Genomic DNA, 14,755 nt, shown 5'->3' on the forward strand with positions numbered 1-14,755 from the left:
TGAACAGACATTTCTCAAAAGAAGACATCCATACAGCCAACAGACACATGAAAAAATGCTCATCATCACTCGCCATCAGAGAAATGCAAATCAAAACCACAATGAGATACCATCTCACACCAGTTAGAATGGCAATCATTAAGAAGTCAGGAAACAACAGGTGCTGGAGAGGATGTGGAGAAATAGGAACACTTTTACACTGTTGGTGGGATTGTAAACTAGTTCAACCATTATGGAAAACAGTATGGAGATTCCTCAAGGATCTAGAACTAGATGAACCATATGACCCAGCCATCCCACTACTGGGTATATACCCAAAGGATTATAAATTACTCTACTACAAAGACACATGCACACGTATGTTTATTGCGGCACTATTCACAATAGCAAAGACTTGGAATCAACCCAAATGTCCATCTGTGACAGACTGGATTAAGAAAATGTGGCACATATACACCATGGAATACTACGCAGCCATAAAAAAGGATGAGTTTGCGTCCTCTGTAGGGACATGGATGCAGCTGGAAACCATCATTCTTAGCAAACTATCACAAGAAGAGAAACCAAACACCGCATGTTCTCACTCATAGGTGGGAACTGAACAATGAGATGACTTGGACTCGGGAAGGGGAACATCACACACTGGGGCCTATCATGGGGAGGGGGGAGGAGGGAAGGATTGCATTGGGGAGTTATACATGATATAAACGTCATGCACATGTACCCTAGAACTTAAAGTATAATAATAAAAAAAAAAATTCTGCTAAAACAAGAGGAAAGATAAGAAAACCAGGAATGTCACCTCCATCCTGGCCAATGTAGAAGAGCTAATAGGTGAATGACAGTATATTTTTATTCCATTACAGAATGTTGGTTTGTTTTCTTGTTTAATGGCTTTCTTTCTTTAGGAGAACCTGATACAAGCAAGCAGAACTCTGGAAGGCAACATCTTGAGAGCCCTGAAGTGACAACGGGATTCTGGGAAAGTCAATTCCTGGAGCCCAGTCTCTTTATCTGCAAAATGGAAATAATTATTACAATGGAGCCTCTCCTGCCTGCTGGGCGGCATCACAGGAGACAGTGTTTTAGAAAGTCCTCTGTATGTTCGAGGTAGCATTAACACCACCTCCCCCTGCCCCCCGCCAATAAGGGCCTACAAAAGAAACAGCCAGGGAAACTGAGTCAGTAAGCACTGGATTTGGGAGTTTGAGTATTTCCAAGCAGAAGTCATGAGGTCAAACTTTGTAATACTAATAAATAGGAAGAAGCACAGGAATCCCATTTCTTTGATCAACTTATTAATTTTTTAGTAAATTCTCTCTCATCAATTGTGCTATAATGCTTTTGCATCCCAGATAGTTTTATACAATATCTTGTGTTTCATGCTCCTTGTTCATCAATATAATGCAGTTAGTTGGCACCACAGTTACAGGAACTGAGGTTACCCTTTCTATTCAGCACAGAGTGGAGATACAGAAGGAACATTCAGGAATATATTTCTGCCTGGGTTTCAAATAAAGGTGGCCACTGGCACCAGTTAGGGCTGGAACTCTGGGTAATTATGGGGCATACACACAGCTCCATCCCTTTACCATAGCAGACATCAGTGATCTACCATAGCACCTTTCCCCTTCTTAGACCTGGAGATGGCCTCAGAGCCCTTCCCAACCTAGTGGTAACTGGATCAGATCACAGTGAAATGCATTTGTCACACCACGTCTAGGCACTGATCAGAAGCCATGACTCTCATTATCAAGCTGTTAAGCAGCTATTAGGTGATGCCCTAATGCCCTACTGAGAAAATTAAACCAGTAACTTAAAGTTTATGACTTATTCTTTCATTTTTTGAGCTCTTACTGGTTGCACTTAATTCAAACAAAGAAAACAGGGTAGCAGAGTTAAACCAAATGCTTGGGTTATAATTCCAAAGTTCTTTTCTCTTCTTCCAGCCACACAGGATATTTGATCCTTCTAATGCCTTTAACTGTTGGCTTCAAACAACTGTGAAGAAGAGAAAGAAATCTGACACTTCAGCTGGATGATGTTTATACAGATGCAGCTTCTTCCTTCACATATTTGGTTAGGAGGAGCTCAGTGAGTTGGAGGCTGAATCTCAGGAATGTTTAAATAAAGTGACATTGACACAGACCCTGAGCAACATTTGCAAACTCCATTCTAACTTCACTTAGAGTTGAGGTTCTTAATCTTTATTGGACATGTATTCCTTTGGCAGACTGGTGAGGTTTATGCATCTCACTCAGAATACTATCTTTATATAAAACAATAAAAGAAAATTGGGTTATAAAAAGAAAATACATTGGGCTAAAAATGCATCTGGGTATACTGAAATACAGTTATTAAAATATTTTTTTAAATCTATGATAAAGATTTTTATATGTTCTTATTTATTAAATATTATACAAAAAGATCTAATGGCAAGTTAAGTAACTTCCATAATTTTGCAATAGCTATCAGGGCAAATATTTTGAGATATCTGGGGTTTAACTATAATGTTATATGAAATTATCTTGATTTCTATTGGTGACTAAGCCACAGGTACCAATAAGACTACTGTAGTTTGTTACCACATTTAAACCGATAGGAACAGATACTACACTTGATCTTAGCCAAAAGACCGAGAAGCAATGTTACCTTATTTAAAATAGAAAACTTGATAAATTTCAGAGAGAGGTTAGTGGAAATAGTGATTCCTCCCCCATCCAACTAGTCTGTGAACCCTTTGGATTATGTCCAGGGATCCCAGTAATAAGCCTTGGACAAATTTGAATGTAGAGACCTGTGAGCGATCAGGTGTAACATTCCCACCACTAATTCTCCACTTAGAGAATTCCTGAGGTGGCTGGGCACAGTGTAATCCCAACACTTTGGGTGGCCGAGGAGGGTGGATTGCTTGAGCTCAGGAGTTCGAGACTGACCTGGGCAACATGGCAAAACCCCATCTCCACTTAAAAAAAAAAAATACACAAATTAGCTGGGCATGGTGGCACCTGTAATCCCAGCACTTTGGGAGGCTGAGGCGGGCGGATCACAAGGTCAGGAGACCGAGACCATCCTGGCTAACAAGGTGAAACCCCGTCTCTACTCAAAATACAAAAAATTAGCCGGGCGCGGTGGCAGGCACCTGTGGTCCCAGCTACTCAGGAGGCTGAGGCAGGAGAATGGCATGGGCCCGGGAGGCGGAGCTTGCAGTGAGCTGAGATTGCGCCACTGCACTCCAGCCTGGGCGACAGAGCAAGACTCCGTCTCAAAAAAAAAAAAAAAAAACAACTAAATAAAAAATAAAAAACAAAAGGAAAGAATTCCTGAGGCAAAAGAAAAGGGTCTTATGTGGATTGCTTTGTTTTGGTGTGAGACTGCCTTGCCCTTCTCTTCAAAAAGATGATCTTCTTTACTATTAGAGCTTTTTCCTTAAGGGTAACATGGGGTTTAAATATATTCTCTGGTCTAGAAAGTGAACGCCCCTGTGGATGTGAGGAAATAGGAGACTACCCAGGTTAAGCGACCTGACCCAACATAAACAGTGGGAAAGGCCATCCACGTTTTCTATCCCTGGCAAGTTGAAAAGTGAAGGTGGCCCCAAACTCTTGCTAGGTCTGACATGAACCAGAGGTTGAATCTGGGACATATGATCTGGGACTCTGTGGTCTAGTGGAGTTGAACTCAGCTCTCACCAGCACCAGATTACCTTAGAAATTTTCTGCAGGCTTCCGTAGTGGAGACGCTAAAGAGGGAAATGACCCCTAAGCCCATCTGGTGTTGGTGGGAGCTGCTCTAACAGTGTATCATCTAAACATTTGTTGGTGCTAGATGTTCTGCTTTGTTGTTGGCTTCGTACTAGATAACAAAATCACGGATGTGTGAGAGGCATGTGTGCTTGGAGGTGGAAGCTAGGTAAGAAGAGACATTTTAGGCTGGCTGTGGTGGCTTATGGCTGTAATCCCAGCACTTTGGGAGGCCCAGGCAGGTGGATCACCTGAGGTCAGGAGTTTGAGACCAGTCTGGCCAATATGGTGAAACCTCATCTCTACTCAAAATACAAAAATTAGTTGGGTATAGTGGCAGGCGCCTGTAATCTCAGCTACTTGGGAGGCTGAGGCAGGAAAATCACTTGGACCTGGGTGGAGGTTGCAGTGAGCTGAGATTGAGCCATTGCACTCCAGCCTGGGTGACAAGAGCAAAAGTCCATCTCAAAAAAAACAAAAAACAAAAAAGAAGAGACATTTTAGAAAATATTGCCATTGGGATAATGTGCTTCTTACATATTACAATTTAAATCCACATTGTAATTTAGCTTATATTCTCTATGAGAGCATTAAAGTTGATTCATTATTGATTTGATTGCAATTTCACTTCTTTATTTACTCAGAGATGATCACAAAAGGGCTCCCTAGAATTACTTAATGCTAGAAAAATAGCTCCCGAGAGTCAATCAAATTAACCATCCCTTCCTAACAATATAGAATCCAACTTACTTATGTTCTCTTATTTGGCATTTTGCATGATGACAGTTGCAGAATTTAACTTCTGGGCATTTTGGTTTCTCCCCAATTTAGGAGAATGCCCTAATGCAGAAACATAAGAAGAATGAACAAAACAAAGATGACTTTATAGGTCTCCTTTGAAGAGCTTTGCATTTCTATTCAATTGCTTTCTCCCCGACTAAAAAAAAAAAAAATTACCTCAGTAATACATGCTCGAGTAAAAATATAAACAATATGGAAGCGAATTGAGCAGAAAGTGAAAGTCCTTCTTTGCCATCCTCCAATCCCACTTCCCTCCCCAGAAGTTAAGAATCTTTCCAGACTTTTTTCCTATGTGTTTATATATGTGCATGTATATAGACACATAAAAATACATCACCGCAAGTAAGATGCACATATTTCTTTACATAAATGGGAACATATACATTGTATATATTTTTCTATGACTTGCTTTTTTATTTACTAATATTTCTTGGATATCTCTCTGTACATATAGAGCTATCTTATTTTTTTTAACTACATATTATTCTATAATATATATGAATGTACTGGGTTTGTTTAAGCATTTTCCTACGGATAGACATTCAGGTTGTTTGCGGGTTGGGTTTTCTGATTTGTTGTTTTGTTGCTATTAGAAACAATACTCCAAATTTATTCTACCTCCTTTAAGCTGATGAAAACCATCCCTAGATGTGGATTTTCTCTTTCTATTTCTGCAGGAATAAGAGTGCAGATGGGTAGAAAAGAGACAGAATGCAATCCCTTTTCTTCCTTCTGACCACCTTCTTCCCACCTCCCACCTCCCACCTCCTTCCTGTCCACAATAGACAAAAAGAGAGCTCCCTCTACTGGGAATGCCATTCCCTTCCTCCCGCTCACCTGGGTAACTTCTTTCATCCTGCAAATTGCACCTCACTCTATCTCCCTGAGGTCTCCAGCTCACCACCTGGGAGGTCAAGGGCCTTCCTTCATGCTCCTTTGGCCCTCTCTGTATCTGACATCATATTAAAGTTACCCATCCAGACACCTGCCCCTGAGGGGAGGGAAGGAACTCACCATGTATCCTCAGCACCTAGCACTGGATCAGCTGTGGCAGGAGCCCTGGGGCATACCTGGTGACCTGAACTGAAGGACCTTCAAGTGAATAGATCTCCACATGGTGTGCACTTGGTTTAATTACCATTAAATCCATGTTGAAGCCAACAGCATTAAATGATGAATCACTTGGATAACATCGGAGCCTTGGACAAGGTGTGCAGACTAAGAACGGGATTTCAGAAATGTTAAAACAACACACATCACACAAGCATTCGGCAGTCCTTTCTGTGGCCTTCCCCCCCACTCATCACATTGGTAAGGATCACTCTGATGTTGGCAGCAGGCCTTCGCCAAATGAGAAAGAGCAATACCTGTTCTGCAGATTCTATTTTTAATTTTTATTAACATTTTTACCTGTGCCCTGCTTGATCTCTCTCAGGCAGGCTGCTCTGATACAACCGGTTTAGTTATGTCCTTTCCCTGGTGCATTTCTGCCCAGAGGGAAGGCCAAACGCACAGAAGAGCCTGGAGACAGGTCCATCTGGAGTAGCCAGTGGGTCAGACCACAGGGCTAATCCTCAAACTAGACTATCAGGTATCTTGGAGATCAGCCAGTCAGTACTGGAGAAAGGGGTGGCTTAGAAGAGATGGATCTCATTTTATGGAAAGGACAACAAACACTGGTCCCCCCCCGCCACCAGCTTGCTGCTCCCTAACTCAACCTGTAGAGAAATTCTGAAGAAAACTGGCAATCAGCCAAAACCTCCCACTCTGGCTCGTACAGCTGAACTCTGATATCCACACAGCCACCCCAACAGTGAAAGAGAAGAAAGAGGGATGAGGAGAGGAGGTGGTGGAAGGAGTGGTGTGGACCGGTTCTTCTTCCTACCCTTCATTCTACAGAGAAGCACACTGACACCCACAGAGGTGAAGGGTCTGAGCCCCTCACTGTTGAGTTGGCAGCAGCCCGCTGAGAATTTAGCTCTCCTCCATGCCAGTCTCCATGCTGTTCCTATGCCCTGCATGTTGAGTAGGTACAGTAGTTATCCACCACACTTCTTGTATTATCTATGGCTAGGTGAGGGATCTACTAGGTCTTAAATGCCTCCTCCACTTGATTTGCCAATTTCCCATATAAAATGATGGTTTTATTCATTGGCTCTTTTATGCAAATACCCCTGGGAGAGGCAACATAGGCTTAAAGGATTCATTAAATCTTTTCTGCAAGTGGATGAGCAAAGTGAGTTGGGGGCTAATAAGAGCTTGGGGATAGGTGTGTGTGTGTGTGTGTGTGTGTGTGTGTGTGGTTTCCAATTTTCCAGAGGGACTACAGATGTCAAAGGGTCTGAGTTTACTTTCTGCATAGTAACAGGTTTGGTATCAGAGCCGTTTCTCTTAAGAGTGCTCATGGTCACTCTGACCACCAGGTGAGATGTAGACTCACCATAGTTCATGACTGGTCTGGCTGCTGCTACAGCTGTAAACTCCCACTGACCCAGATTCTTCCTGGCAGCCCACAGGAAGATGAGTGTGCGATGCCTGGCAGATTAGCTCTTTCAGGTGGAAGACTGCCAGAGAGATGTGCCAGCACTCTTCTTGGCGGCAGAGGGTGGGAGAGCTTGCCTCAGAGTGAGGTGTATCCGCAGGCTCCTAAATCACCTGTGTGTATCCATGCCTCCTCCTTTTCTCCTCATAGTGGATTCCTTAGGTCTTTGCCAGCTCCAAAAGCAGGGGTGCCTTCAAACCCTGACAGCTGCGCTGATCGAGTGGCTCTACCTTTAATAGCTATTTTAGGTTCTTTCTAAACCTTATCAAGTCTCTACATTTCTACTTAGTTGGAGGAGCCTAGAGTGAAAAACAGTGTATATACAGTAGCCCCCATTATCTGCATGGGTATGCCTGAAACTGCAGATAGTACAGAACTTTATACAGACTATATTTTTTTCCCATACATACCTATGATAAAGGTTAATTTATACACTAGGCACAGTAAGAGATTGGCAGCAGTAAACAAAAATAAAATAGAATGATTATAACAATATACTCAAATAAGATTTATGTGTATGTAGTCTCTCTCTCTTTCTCAAAATATCTTATAATACTGTCCTGAAGGTAACTGAAACCACGGAAAGCAAAACTGTGGATTATGGTGGGGGAACTGCTGTACCACGTATATTAGAGCAGCTACAAATTCTAGGAAGATTGTTTAAAGAAGGCTGGCCCCCCTCTTCCTCTTCGAGTTCCCTTGTGAGGATGAATAAAGGAAAGTAATGCACCCAAAGCTCACTGAGCTCCTTGGGGAGAGGGGGTATGAATGCCCAGATTCTGTGGTTTTACACCGGGCCTTTATTAATACCACTGACAGCTAGACTTTCTCCTCCCTAACAGAATTTGATTGCATGAATCACCCAAAGGTCTTCTTTGCAATAGAATTTTTTTGAAGTCAATGAAAGTGGAAAACATGTTAGTCTTCCAATAATGACTGACAACAGGCAAGGTTCTGCTAAAACTGGGGGAGGGGGTACATTTCCTATGGGACATGGAGAATTCTTCCTCTCTGGAAACTCTCAAAGACCGGAGAGGTAATGGGAACACAAAAGCGAGTCTGACTACTGAAATTTAATAAGGCCTGACATTTCTATGCCTAATCCTCATATATATTCCATTATGGTGATTTTCAAGACAGACCACCAGAATGAGGCTGTCATATGCATACTAAAGGGACGCAGAAGGCAGGGGGAAGGAAGAGCTGCACTCACTATAAAAATAAGAGTAATCACAAATAATCCCAACAAAACTTTTGGAAAAACCAGTACTGATTTCCATTTCTCAAGAAATTCTCCCTTTAAATTATTCTGCCAGGTTCCATTGAAATCCTAAACCAAGTTTTTTATAGGCTTAAAACACAAAATCCAATGTAAAACTAAACATTTAAAAATAGGTACATTGTGGAAAACCAGGAGAAAGAAAATTTGGTAAGTCAACTCTTTCTAAAATATTTCAGCCTGCCTGGATCTCTAGACAAGGAAGGAATTCAGCTCCTCTGCATAGCTTCTCTCTGTGGCTGGTCAGGCATTCTTCAGTGGCTCTGGTGGCAAAAAAAAAAAAAAAAAAAAAAGCTTAAAACTTGCTTCAGAAAAACAAGCAGCTCCCATCCGGGACTGTTAGAACTCAGAAAACCAGGCCTGTGTTCACACTGGCCCAATCAGTGACAGATTACATGTCTCATATAAGGCTGCAGTACCATCTACCCTTGAATAGAATGAGTAATTTTGTGCTATTTTTGGATGGTGCAGTGCTTTAAAACAAAGTGATAAATTAAAATGGCCTCAGTAATGCAGCAAAAATGTTAAACCGTTTGAAGGCAAATGGAAAATGTGGACTTAGTGTACAAAGAAGGAGCCAGCAGATGGAAAGGTTTGGAGTCTCTCAATGAGTAAAGAAGAATGGCAGCCAATCAGTCTGGTATTGAATTTTGGAAACTGTGCTGTTCCCAGTATTGTGCCTGGGCATGAGGAATTATTAAAGAGAAATTATTATTATTTTTTTGTTTCTAAGTCCCCAGTTAGATTATTCCTTGAGGGTAGGCACATCATTTGTTTTTCCATAATAAGACCTAGACTTGTGTAGCCAAGTTAACATCCCGCCTTCTACAGATCAATGGCCTATTTTGGTCACTGCCGGCATCCATCAACTCTTCCCATCCCTCTTCAAGTCCAGGCCCAGTTTCTCCACTTTACACTTAGCCAAATCCTACATCCCACACATCCTCCAAAGTCCAGCTTGTACCTCCTTTTATTTCTTCATGATTTCAGCCTGTGCTGGTTGCTCCTTTCTCTCCTTTCCTATTGCACTTATACCACACAGGGGTTTAGATGAGCAGTGGGGAGCAGGGGTCACCCCAGGAACAGCATGGGCAAAGGCAGATTGGGTGCACTTCAGTGATGCTGAGAAAGGAGAAGAAAGGGACAAAACGGAGGGAGCAAGCAGGAACACGATACATTCAGATCTCTCCACTCTTGAGCTCCATAATATTGGACAAATGATTTTCAAGTCCCAGAGCCTCAGGTTTCTCCACTCCCAAAGACCTCCCACAAAGGGTTTTCATGAGTGATCGCCTGAAATATCTGAACCATAAATAAATGAATTTGTGTTAGACTCATCTAACTGAAGTCAAAATGGCACATTGGGATGAAGAGGGTAAGACCACGAGGCAGTAATGATCTTCATCGTGTTTGGCTCAAAAGGGTGTATCTTAATAGCAAGATTTATTGAGTCCTTACTATGTGCTAGGCACCATCCAAAGAACTTCACACGTGCTAATCCAATTACTCCTCACAACCATCCTATGAGGTTGGTAGCAGTATTATCCTCATTAGCTGGGGAAGCTAGGATTCCAGCCAGTCCGACTTGAGAGCCACTAGGCTTAACCAGTACAGTATACAACGCTGCTCCATCCCCTACCCTTTGAAAGGAATCATATGGCTTGCTTTTCCATTTGCAAGTGATTTTTATTTTATTTTATTGAATAGATGATGTAGCAATGTTAAACCCAATTTTTAAAAAACAGTTTATGTATTTTTACTGTTACTTTCTGGTCCTTACGCATTTTTGCATGTTATTTCAAAAAAGACCCTGGTTTATCTCAATTGTATATGCAAACTTAGAGGTGACGATAGCATGAAGAGCATTACCTTAACCTGGCCCTGGCTCACCACTCAGTAAAAATGACATGCAGTTATAAATTAATTTTATTTAAAAATATTTATTTTTGTGAATTTTTAATGTATTCCAGTTCTGGTTTGTGATTTACTTTCCCCTAACATGAGAGAAAAAAAGTACATTTACTACTTATGAAGGAAAACATTTACGTCAAATTCTCTTTGTATCCAGGAAATACAAGGTGTAAAATGTTGGATCTGAATGATAAGAATACAGGTAATTTTCTTTTGATTACTTTTTGCTGCCATTTTTAATATGTCACAGTGGAAAATACATAATTCACCATATGTTTTTAAAATCCCATAAAATTACAGCATTAATTAAAATAAGACCAAACTGCACCAAACTGCCCATGAGAAGCACTTTCTGTGGCTACAGGATCACCAGGGCTTGTCTGTATACCATCCCCACTTGCAAAGACCCTTCAGTGCCTTCCTTACCATGCCTCAGGCCATAACAGAGCCAGAGTGTATGGATTCCAACATGTTCTTGGTTTGTCCAAGATTATTATCCAATGATGGTCCAAAGAAGAGAATTCAGGCATCCTGATTTGTTGCTCTCTTACTTGTTAATTATATCCTAAATGAGCCTACTTCCTGAAATTTTCTTTATCGAGATCTTATCACATGAAATTTCCTACTTTGCATTAGGTTCATGGGTTCATGGCTATAGGAACCTAAATGTGGTAATTGGATGCAGGAGCAGCAAAAATCTGGTGTACTGTTACCTTATTCTATCTCCCTTACCTGTAGCAGACATTATTAATGGATCACAGAACTCTGAGCTTAGGTTTAGCCCAAATCCTCTTTAACACAGTACTCCAGGCAGCCACCACAGTAGTTGGCTTCAAGGATGAATCTATTTGTTCTCCCTGGAGATGGCACGTCAGTGTCGACCTTTTTCTTTGTTAGTATCTGGCCTCAGTTCTATGCCAATCATAGCTATGACCTTGCACTTCTTTCTCACTCTGCTTGAGAGAATATATTCTGAAAATGGGTACTCAGGCCAAAAGCCACTTTCATTCCAAAACCATTTTCCCAGACACAAGGGCTGAGGGAATCACAGCTAGCCCATTTACTCTGCATGTTCAGAAAACCTCAAATGACTGGCTCAAGCTCACACAGCTGGGTTCGTGATGAAACTGAGATCAGACCCCAGGCTGGGCTGACTGCTTGCCCAGAGCTCTTTTCACCACTCTGCCTATCTGACTCTGGGCTTTGTCAGACAGAACAAAGAAAATGTTCCTGGGATCTGACACTTGTAAACACTTCTCCATCACCCTTGCCACGGCAGCCTGCCAAGACAGGAATCAGGCCAAATTTAGTGGGTCCTTCAGCCCAGTGACTGCAGTTGAAACAATCCCCTGATATAGAAGAGTGGAGGCCAGAGGAAAATGCACTGTTCTACAAAGAACAAAGCCTGGGATGATTCATTTTCCTGATTCCGGTGGTGGATGATTGCTGATGCCTGTCACTTACACATGGCTGTCAGCAACTTTGCAGGAATTCTCATGTAGATGCTTGTCTTGAACACATAAATCTCTAGTTACTTCTTCATAGTTCTCAGACTTTCAGAGGTCTAGCAGACATATTCTTCTGGCTGTCCCTTTTGGTATTTAGCAAGAGATTTAAAAAAATTTTTTACTTATTATTATTTTTATTATTTGAGATGGAGTCTCGCTCTGTCACCCAGGCTGGAGTGCAGTGGCATGATCTTGGCTTACTGCGAGCTCCATGTCCCGGGTTCATGCCATTCACCTGCCTCAGCCTCCCGAGTAGCTGGAACTATAGGCGCCAACATGCCCGGCTAATTTCTTTTTTATTTTGTATTTTTAGTAGAGACAGGGTTTCACTGTGTTGGCCAGGATGGTCTCGATCTCCTGACCTCGTGATCCGCCCACCTAGCCCTCCCAAAGTGCTGGGATTACAGGCATGAGCCACTGTGCCCAGCCAAGAGACCTTGGAAAAAAAAAAAAAAAAAGCCAAATAGTCTGGGGGCCTTGGAAAGCTAGCTTATCTGGACCTCAATTTTAGCTTCCTTAAAAGTCAGCAATTGGACCAATTGGCCTCTAAAATCCCTTCTGGCCCTAAAATCTGGTGACAAGAAGCATTTGAGGAAACCCTCCCCACTTTTTCTAAGAAAATCCTTTTAAATATTTGAGACTTTTATATCTTAAATCTTGTCTGGTTACCAGTATACTAACAGGGCCAGGCTGGTCAGGTCAGGTAAGGCCCTCAGTTCATCACAGCTGGCCTTCTGCCATGCTTTGGAAACTGTTCTTGGACAGATTACTAATGATTTATTTGTTACAAAATTCAGTAAACACAAAGTAAAAGAAAATTATACAAGCAGTATGAATATATTCTTATGAAAAATAAACAAAGCAGAATGACATAGCGTATGGTATATGTATAGACACACAAAATTATGTATACCTATTACAAATATCTCATTTTTAGAGGGGTTTATTCTACGTGTTTTAGTTTAGTTTTATTTTTACAGAAATGGAATCAAACGGAACACATTATTCTGCAACATGCTTTTTCCACTGAACAATATCTTGGATTCTTTACCACGTTGGCCCGCATAGGGTTTCTTTTTAACTGCTGTAAAGGATCCATTGTGTGAATACACCACGTTTTGTTGACTTCTTTTTGTGAACCACTCCTCCGTTGATGGGTATTTAGTTTGCCTCTAAAGTTTCACTATTCTAAAAAATGCTGCAATAAGCTCATATTTTTGTCTACATATTTGACAGTTTCTCTAGTGTAGATATCTAGAAGCTAAACTGTTGGGTTTAGGAAAATGCAAATTTTACGTTTTGAAAAATTTTTGTCAGATTGTCCATCAATATGGTAGTACCAGAGGGAATACCTGTTTCCCCACATTCTTACTGATCTTTCATTGTTTTTTCATTGCTAGCTAGGTTGAGCACTTTTATACATGTTTTTTGAATTATCTATTTATACCCTTTGCTCATTTTTCAGTTAGGTTGCTTTTTTTTTTTTTTTTTAATCAATTTGTAACAGCATCAAAATTTTTAAAAAATCCATGTACTCATCACCTGGCTTCAATATATCTACTCACGGCCAATATATTCTCCCACCTACTTCTATCCCAGGCAAGGATTATTTTGAAGCAAATCCCCATTACATGATTTCATTTGTTAATATTTTACTAAGTAAATGTGAAAGACTAAAACTCTTAAAAATAGCTACAATCTTATCATCTCTTAGAAAGATAATTCTCTTAATATCAATATTCAGTGTTCATATTTTCTCCATTAGCTCTTACATTTAAAAAATAATTGCCTTGATATCACCAAATATTCAGCCAGTGTTTACATTTTTTCCATTGCCTCATAAATCTTTTTTAAAAAAATTGTTTGAATCAAGATCTAAATAAGGATCATAAATTTTATTCATTTGTTATTGATATGTAACAACTGTACATATTCATAGGCTACTTGTGACATTTTGATACATGCATATAACGTGTAATGATCAAATCAGGTTATTTAGAACATCCATCACCTCAAATATTTATCACTTCTTTGTGTTGGGAACATTGCAAATCTTCTCTTCTAGTTATTTTGAAACACACAATAAATTATTGTTAACTAAAGTCACCGTGCCGTAATATCAAAAACTAGTACTTATTCCTTCTATCTAACTGTATTTTTTCACCCATTAACCAACCTCTCTTCATCCCCTGCACCCCCAGTCTTTCAAGCCTCTGATAATCTTTCTATGCTCTATCTCCATAAGAACCACCTGTTTAACTCATTGACTGGCTTATCTCACTTAACATAATGACTTTCAGCTCCATCTATGTTGTTTCAAGTGACAGGATTTTATTCTGTCTCGTTCTGTTGCCCAGACTGGAGTGCAGTGGCACAATCTTGGCTCACTGCAACCTTTGCTTCCAGGGTCAAGCAATTCTCCTGCCTCGGCCTCCTGAGTAGTTGGGATTATAGGTGTGATCCATTGCACCCAGCCAGGATTTTATTCTTTTTATGGCCGAATAGTATTCCATAACAGTATTCCTGTTATCAAAAAGCTGTTATCTTTTTGATAACGGCTATTTTAACTGAAGTTAAATGATATCCCATTGTGGTTTTGATTTGCATTTTCCTGATGATTAGTGATGTTGAGCATTTTTTTCATATACTTGTTTGCCATTTGTATGTTTTTGTTTTTGAAAAGTATCTATTCGGATGATTCATTCATTTTAAAAATAATATATATATATATATCTTTGCTATTAAGTTGTTTGAGCTCCTTATATATTCTGGTTATTAACCCCTTGTCAAATGAATAGTTTTCAAATATTTTCTCTCGTTCTGTAGGTTGTGTCTTGACTCCATTGGTTGTTTCCTTGCTCTGCAAAAGGTTTTTAGCTTGATGTAATCCCATTTGTCTATTTTTGCTTTGGTTGTTTCTGCCTTTGAGATCTTACCCAAGAAAATCTTTGGCCAGAACACTGTCCTGTAG

General features: G+C 40.5%; 1 long non-coding RNA gene and 1 pseudogene across 2 annotated transcripts; both read right to left on the reverse strand.

Annotated features, from left to right (window-relative positions):
• Nucleotides 1-2,417: 2,417 nt before the first annotated feature.
• LOC117084764 lies at nucleotides 2,418-2,647 on the reverse strand (annotated as a pseudogene).
• A 1,707-nt stretch (nucleotides 2,648-4,354) lies between these two features.
• On the reverse strand, nucleotides 4,355-6,038 carry LOC117077452. 2 transcript variants are annotated; one of them, XR_004434772.1, is made up of 3 exons: nucleotides 5,955-6,038; nucleotides 5,559-5,622; nucleotides 4,355-4,680 (listed from the first exon to the last, which is right to left on the reverse strand). It is a non-coding gene; the product is annotated as an uncharacterized LOC117077452 (long non-coding RNA). The 2 variants fall into 2 exon arrangements; XR_004434771.1 differs by lacking the exon at nucleotides 5,955-6,038 and adding an exon at nucleotides 5,727-5,857.
• Nucleotides 6,039-14,755: the final 8,717 nt, after the last annotated feature.

This window comes from Trachypithecus francoisi, unplaced genomic scaffold (genome assembly GCF_009764315.1).
Source record: "Trachypithecus francoisi isolate TF-2019V2 unplaced genomic scaffold, Tfra_2.0 Lachesis_group0, whole genome shotgun sequence".
NCBI classification, from domain to species: domain Eukaryota; kingdom Metazoa; phylum Chordata; class Mammalia; order Primates; family Cercopithecidae; genus Trachypithecus; species Trachypithecus francoisi.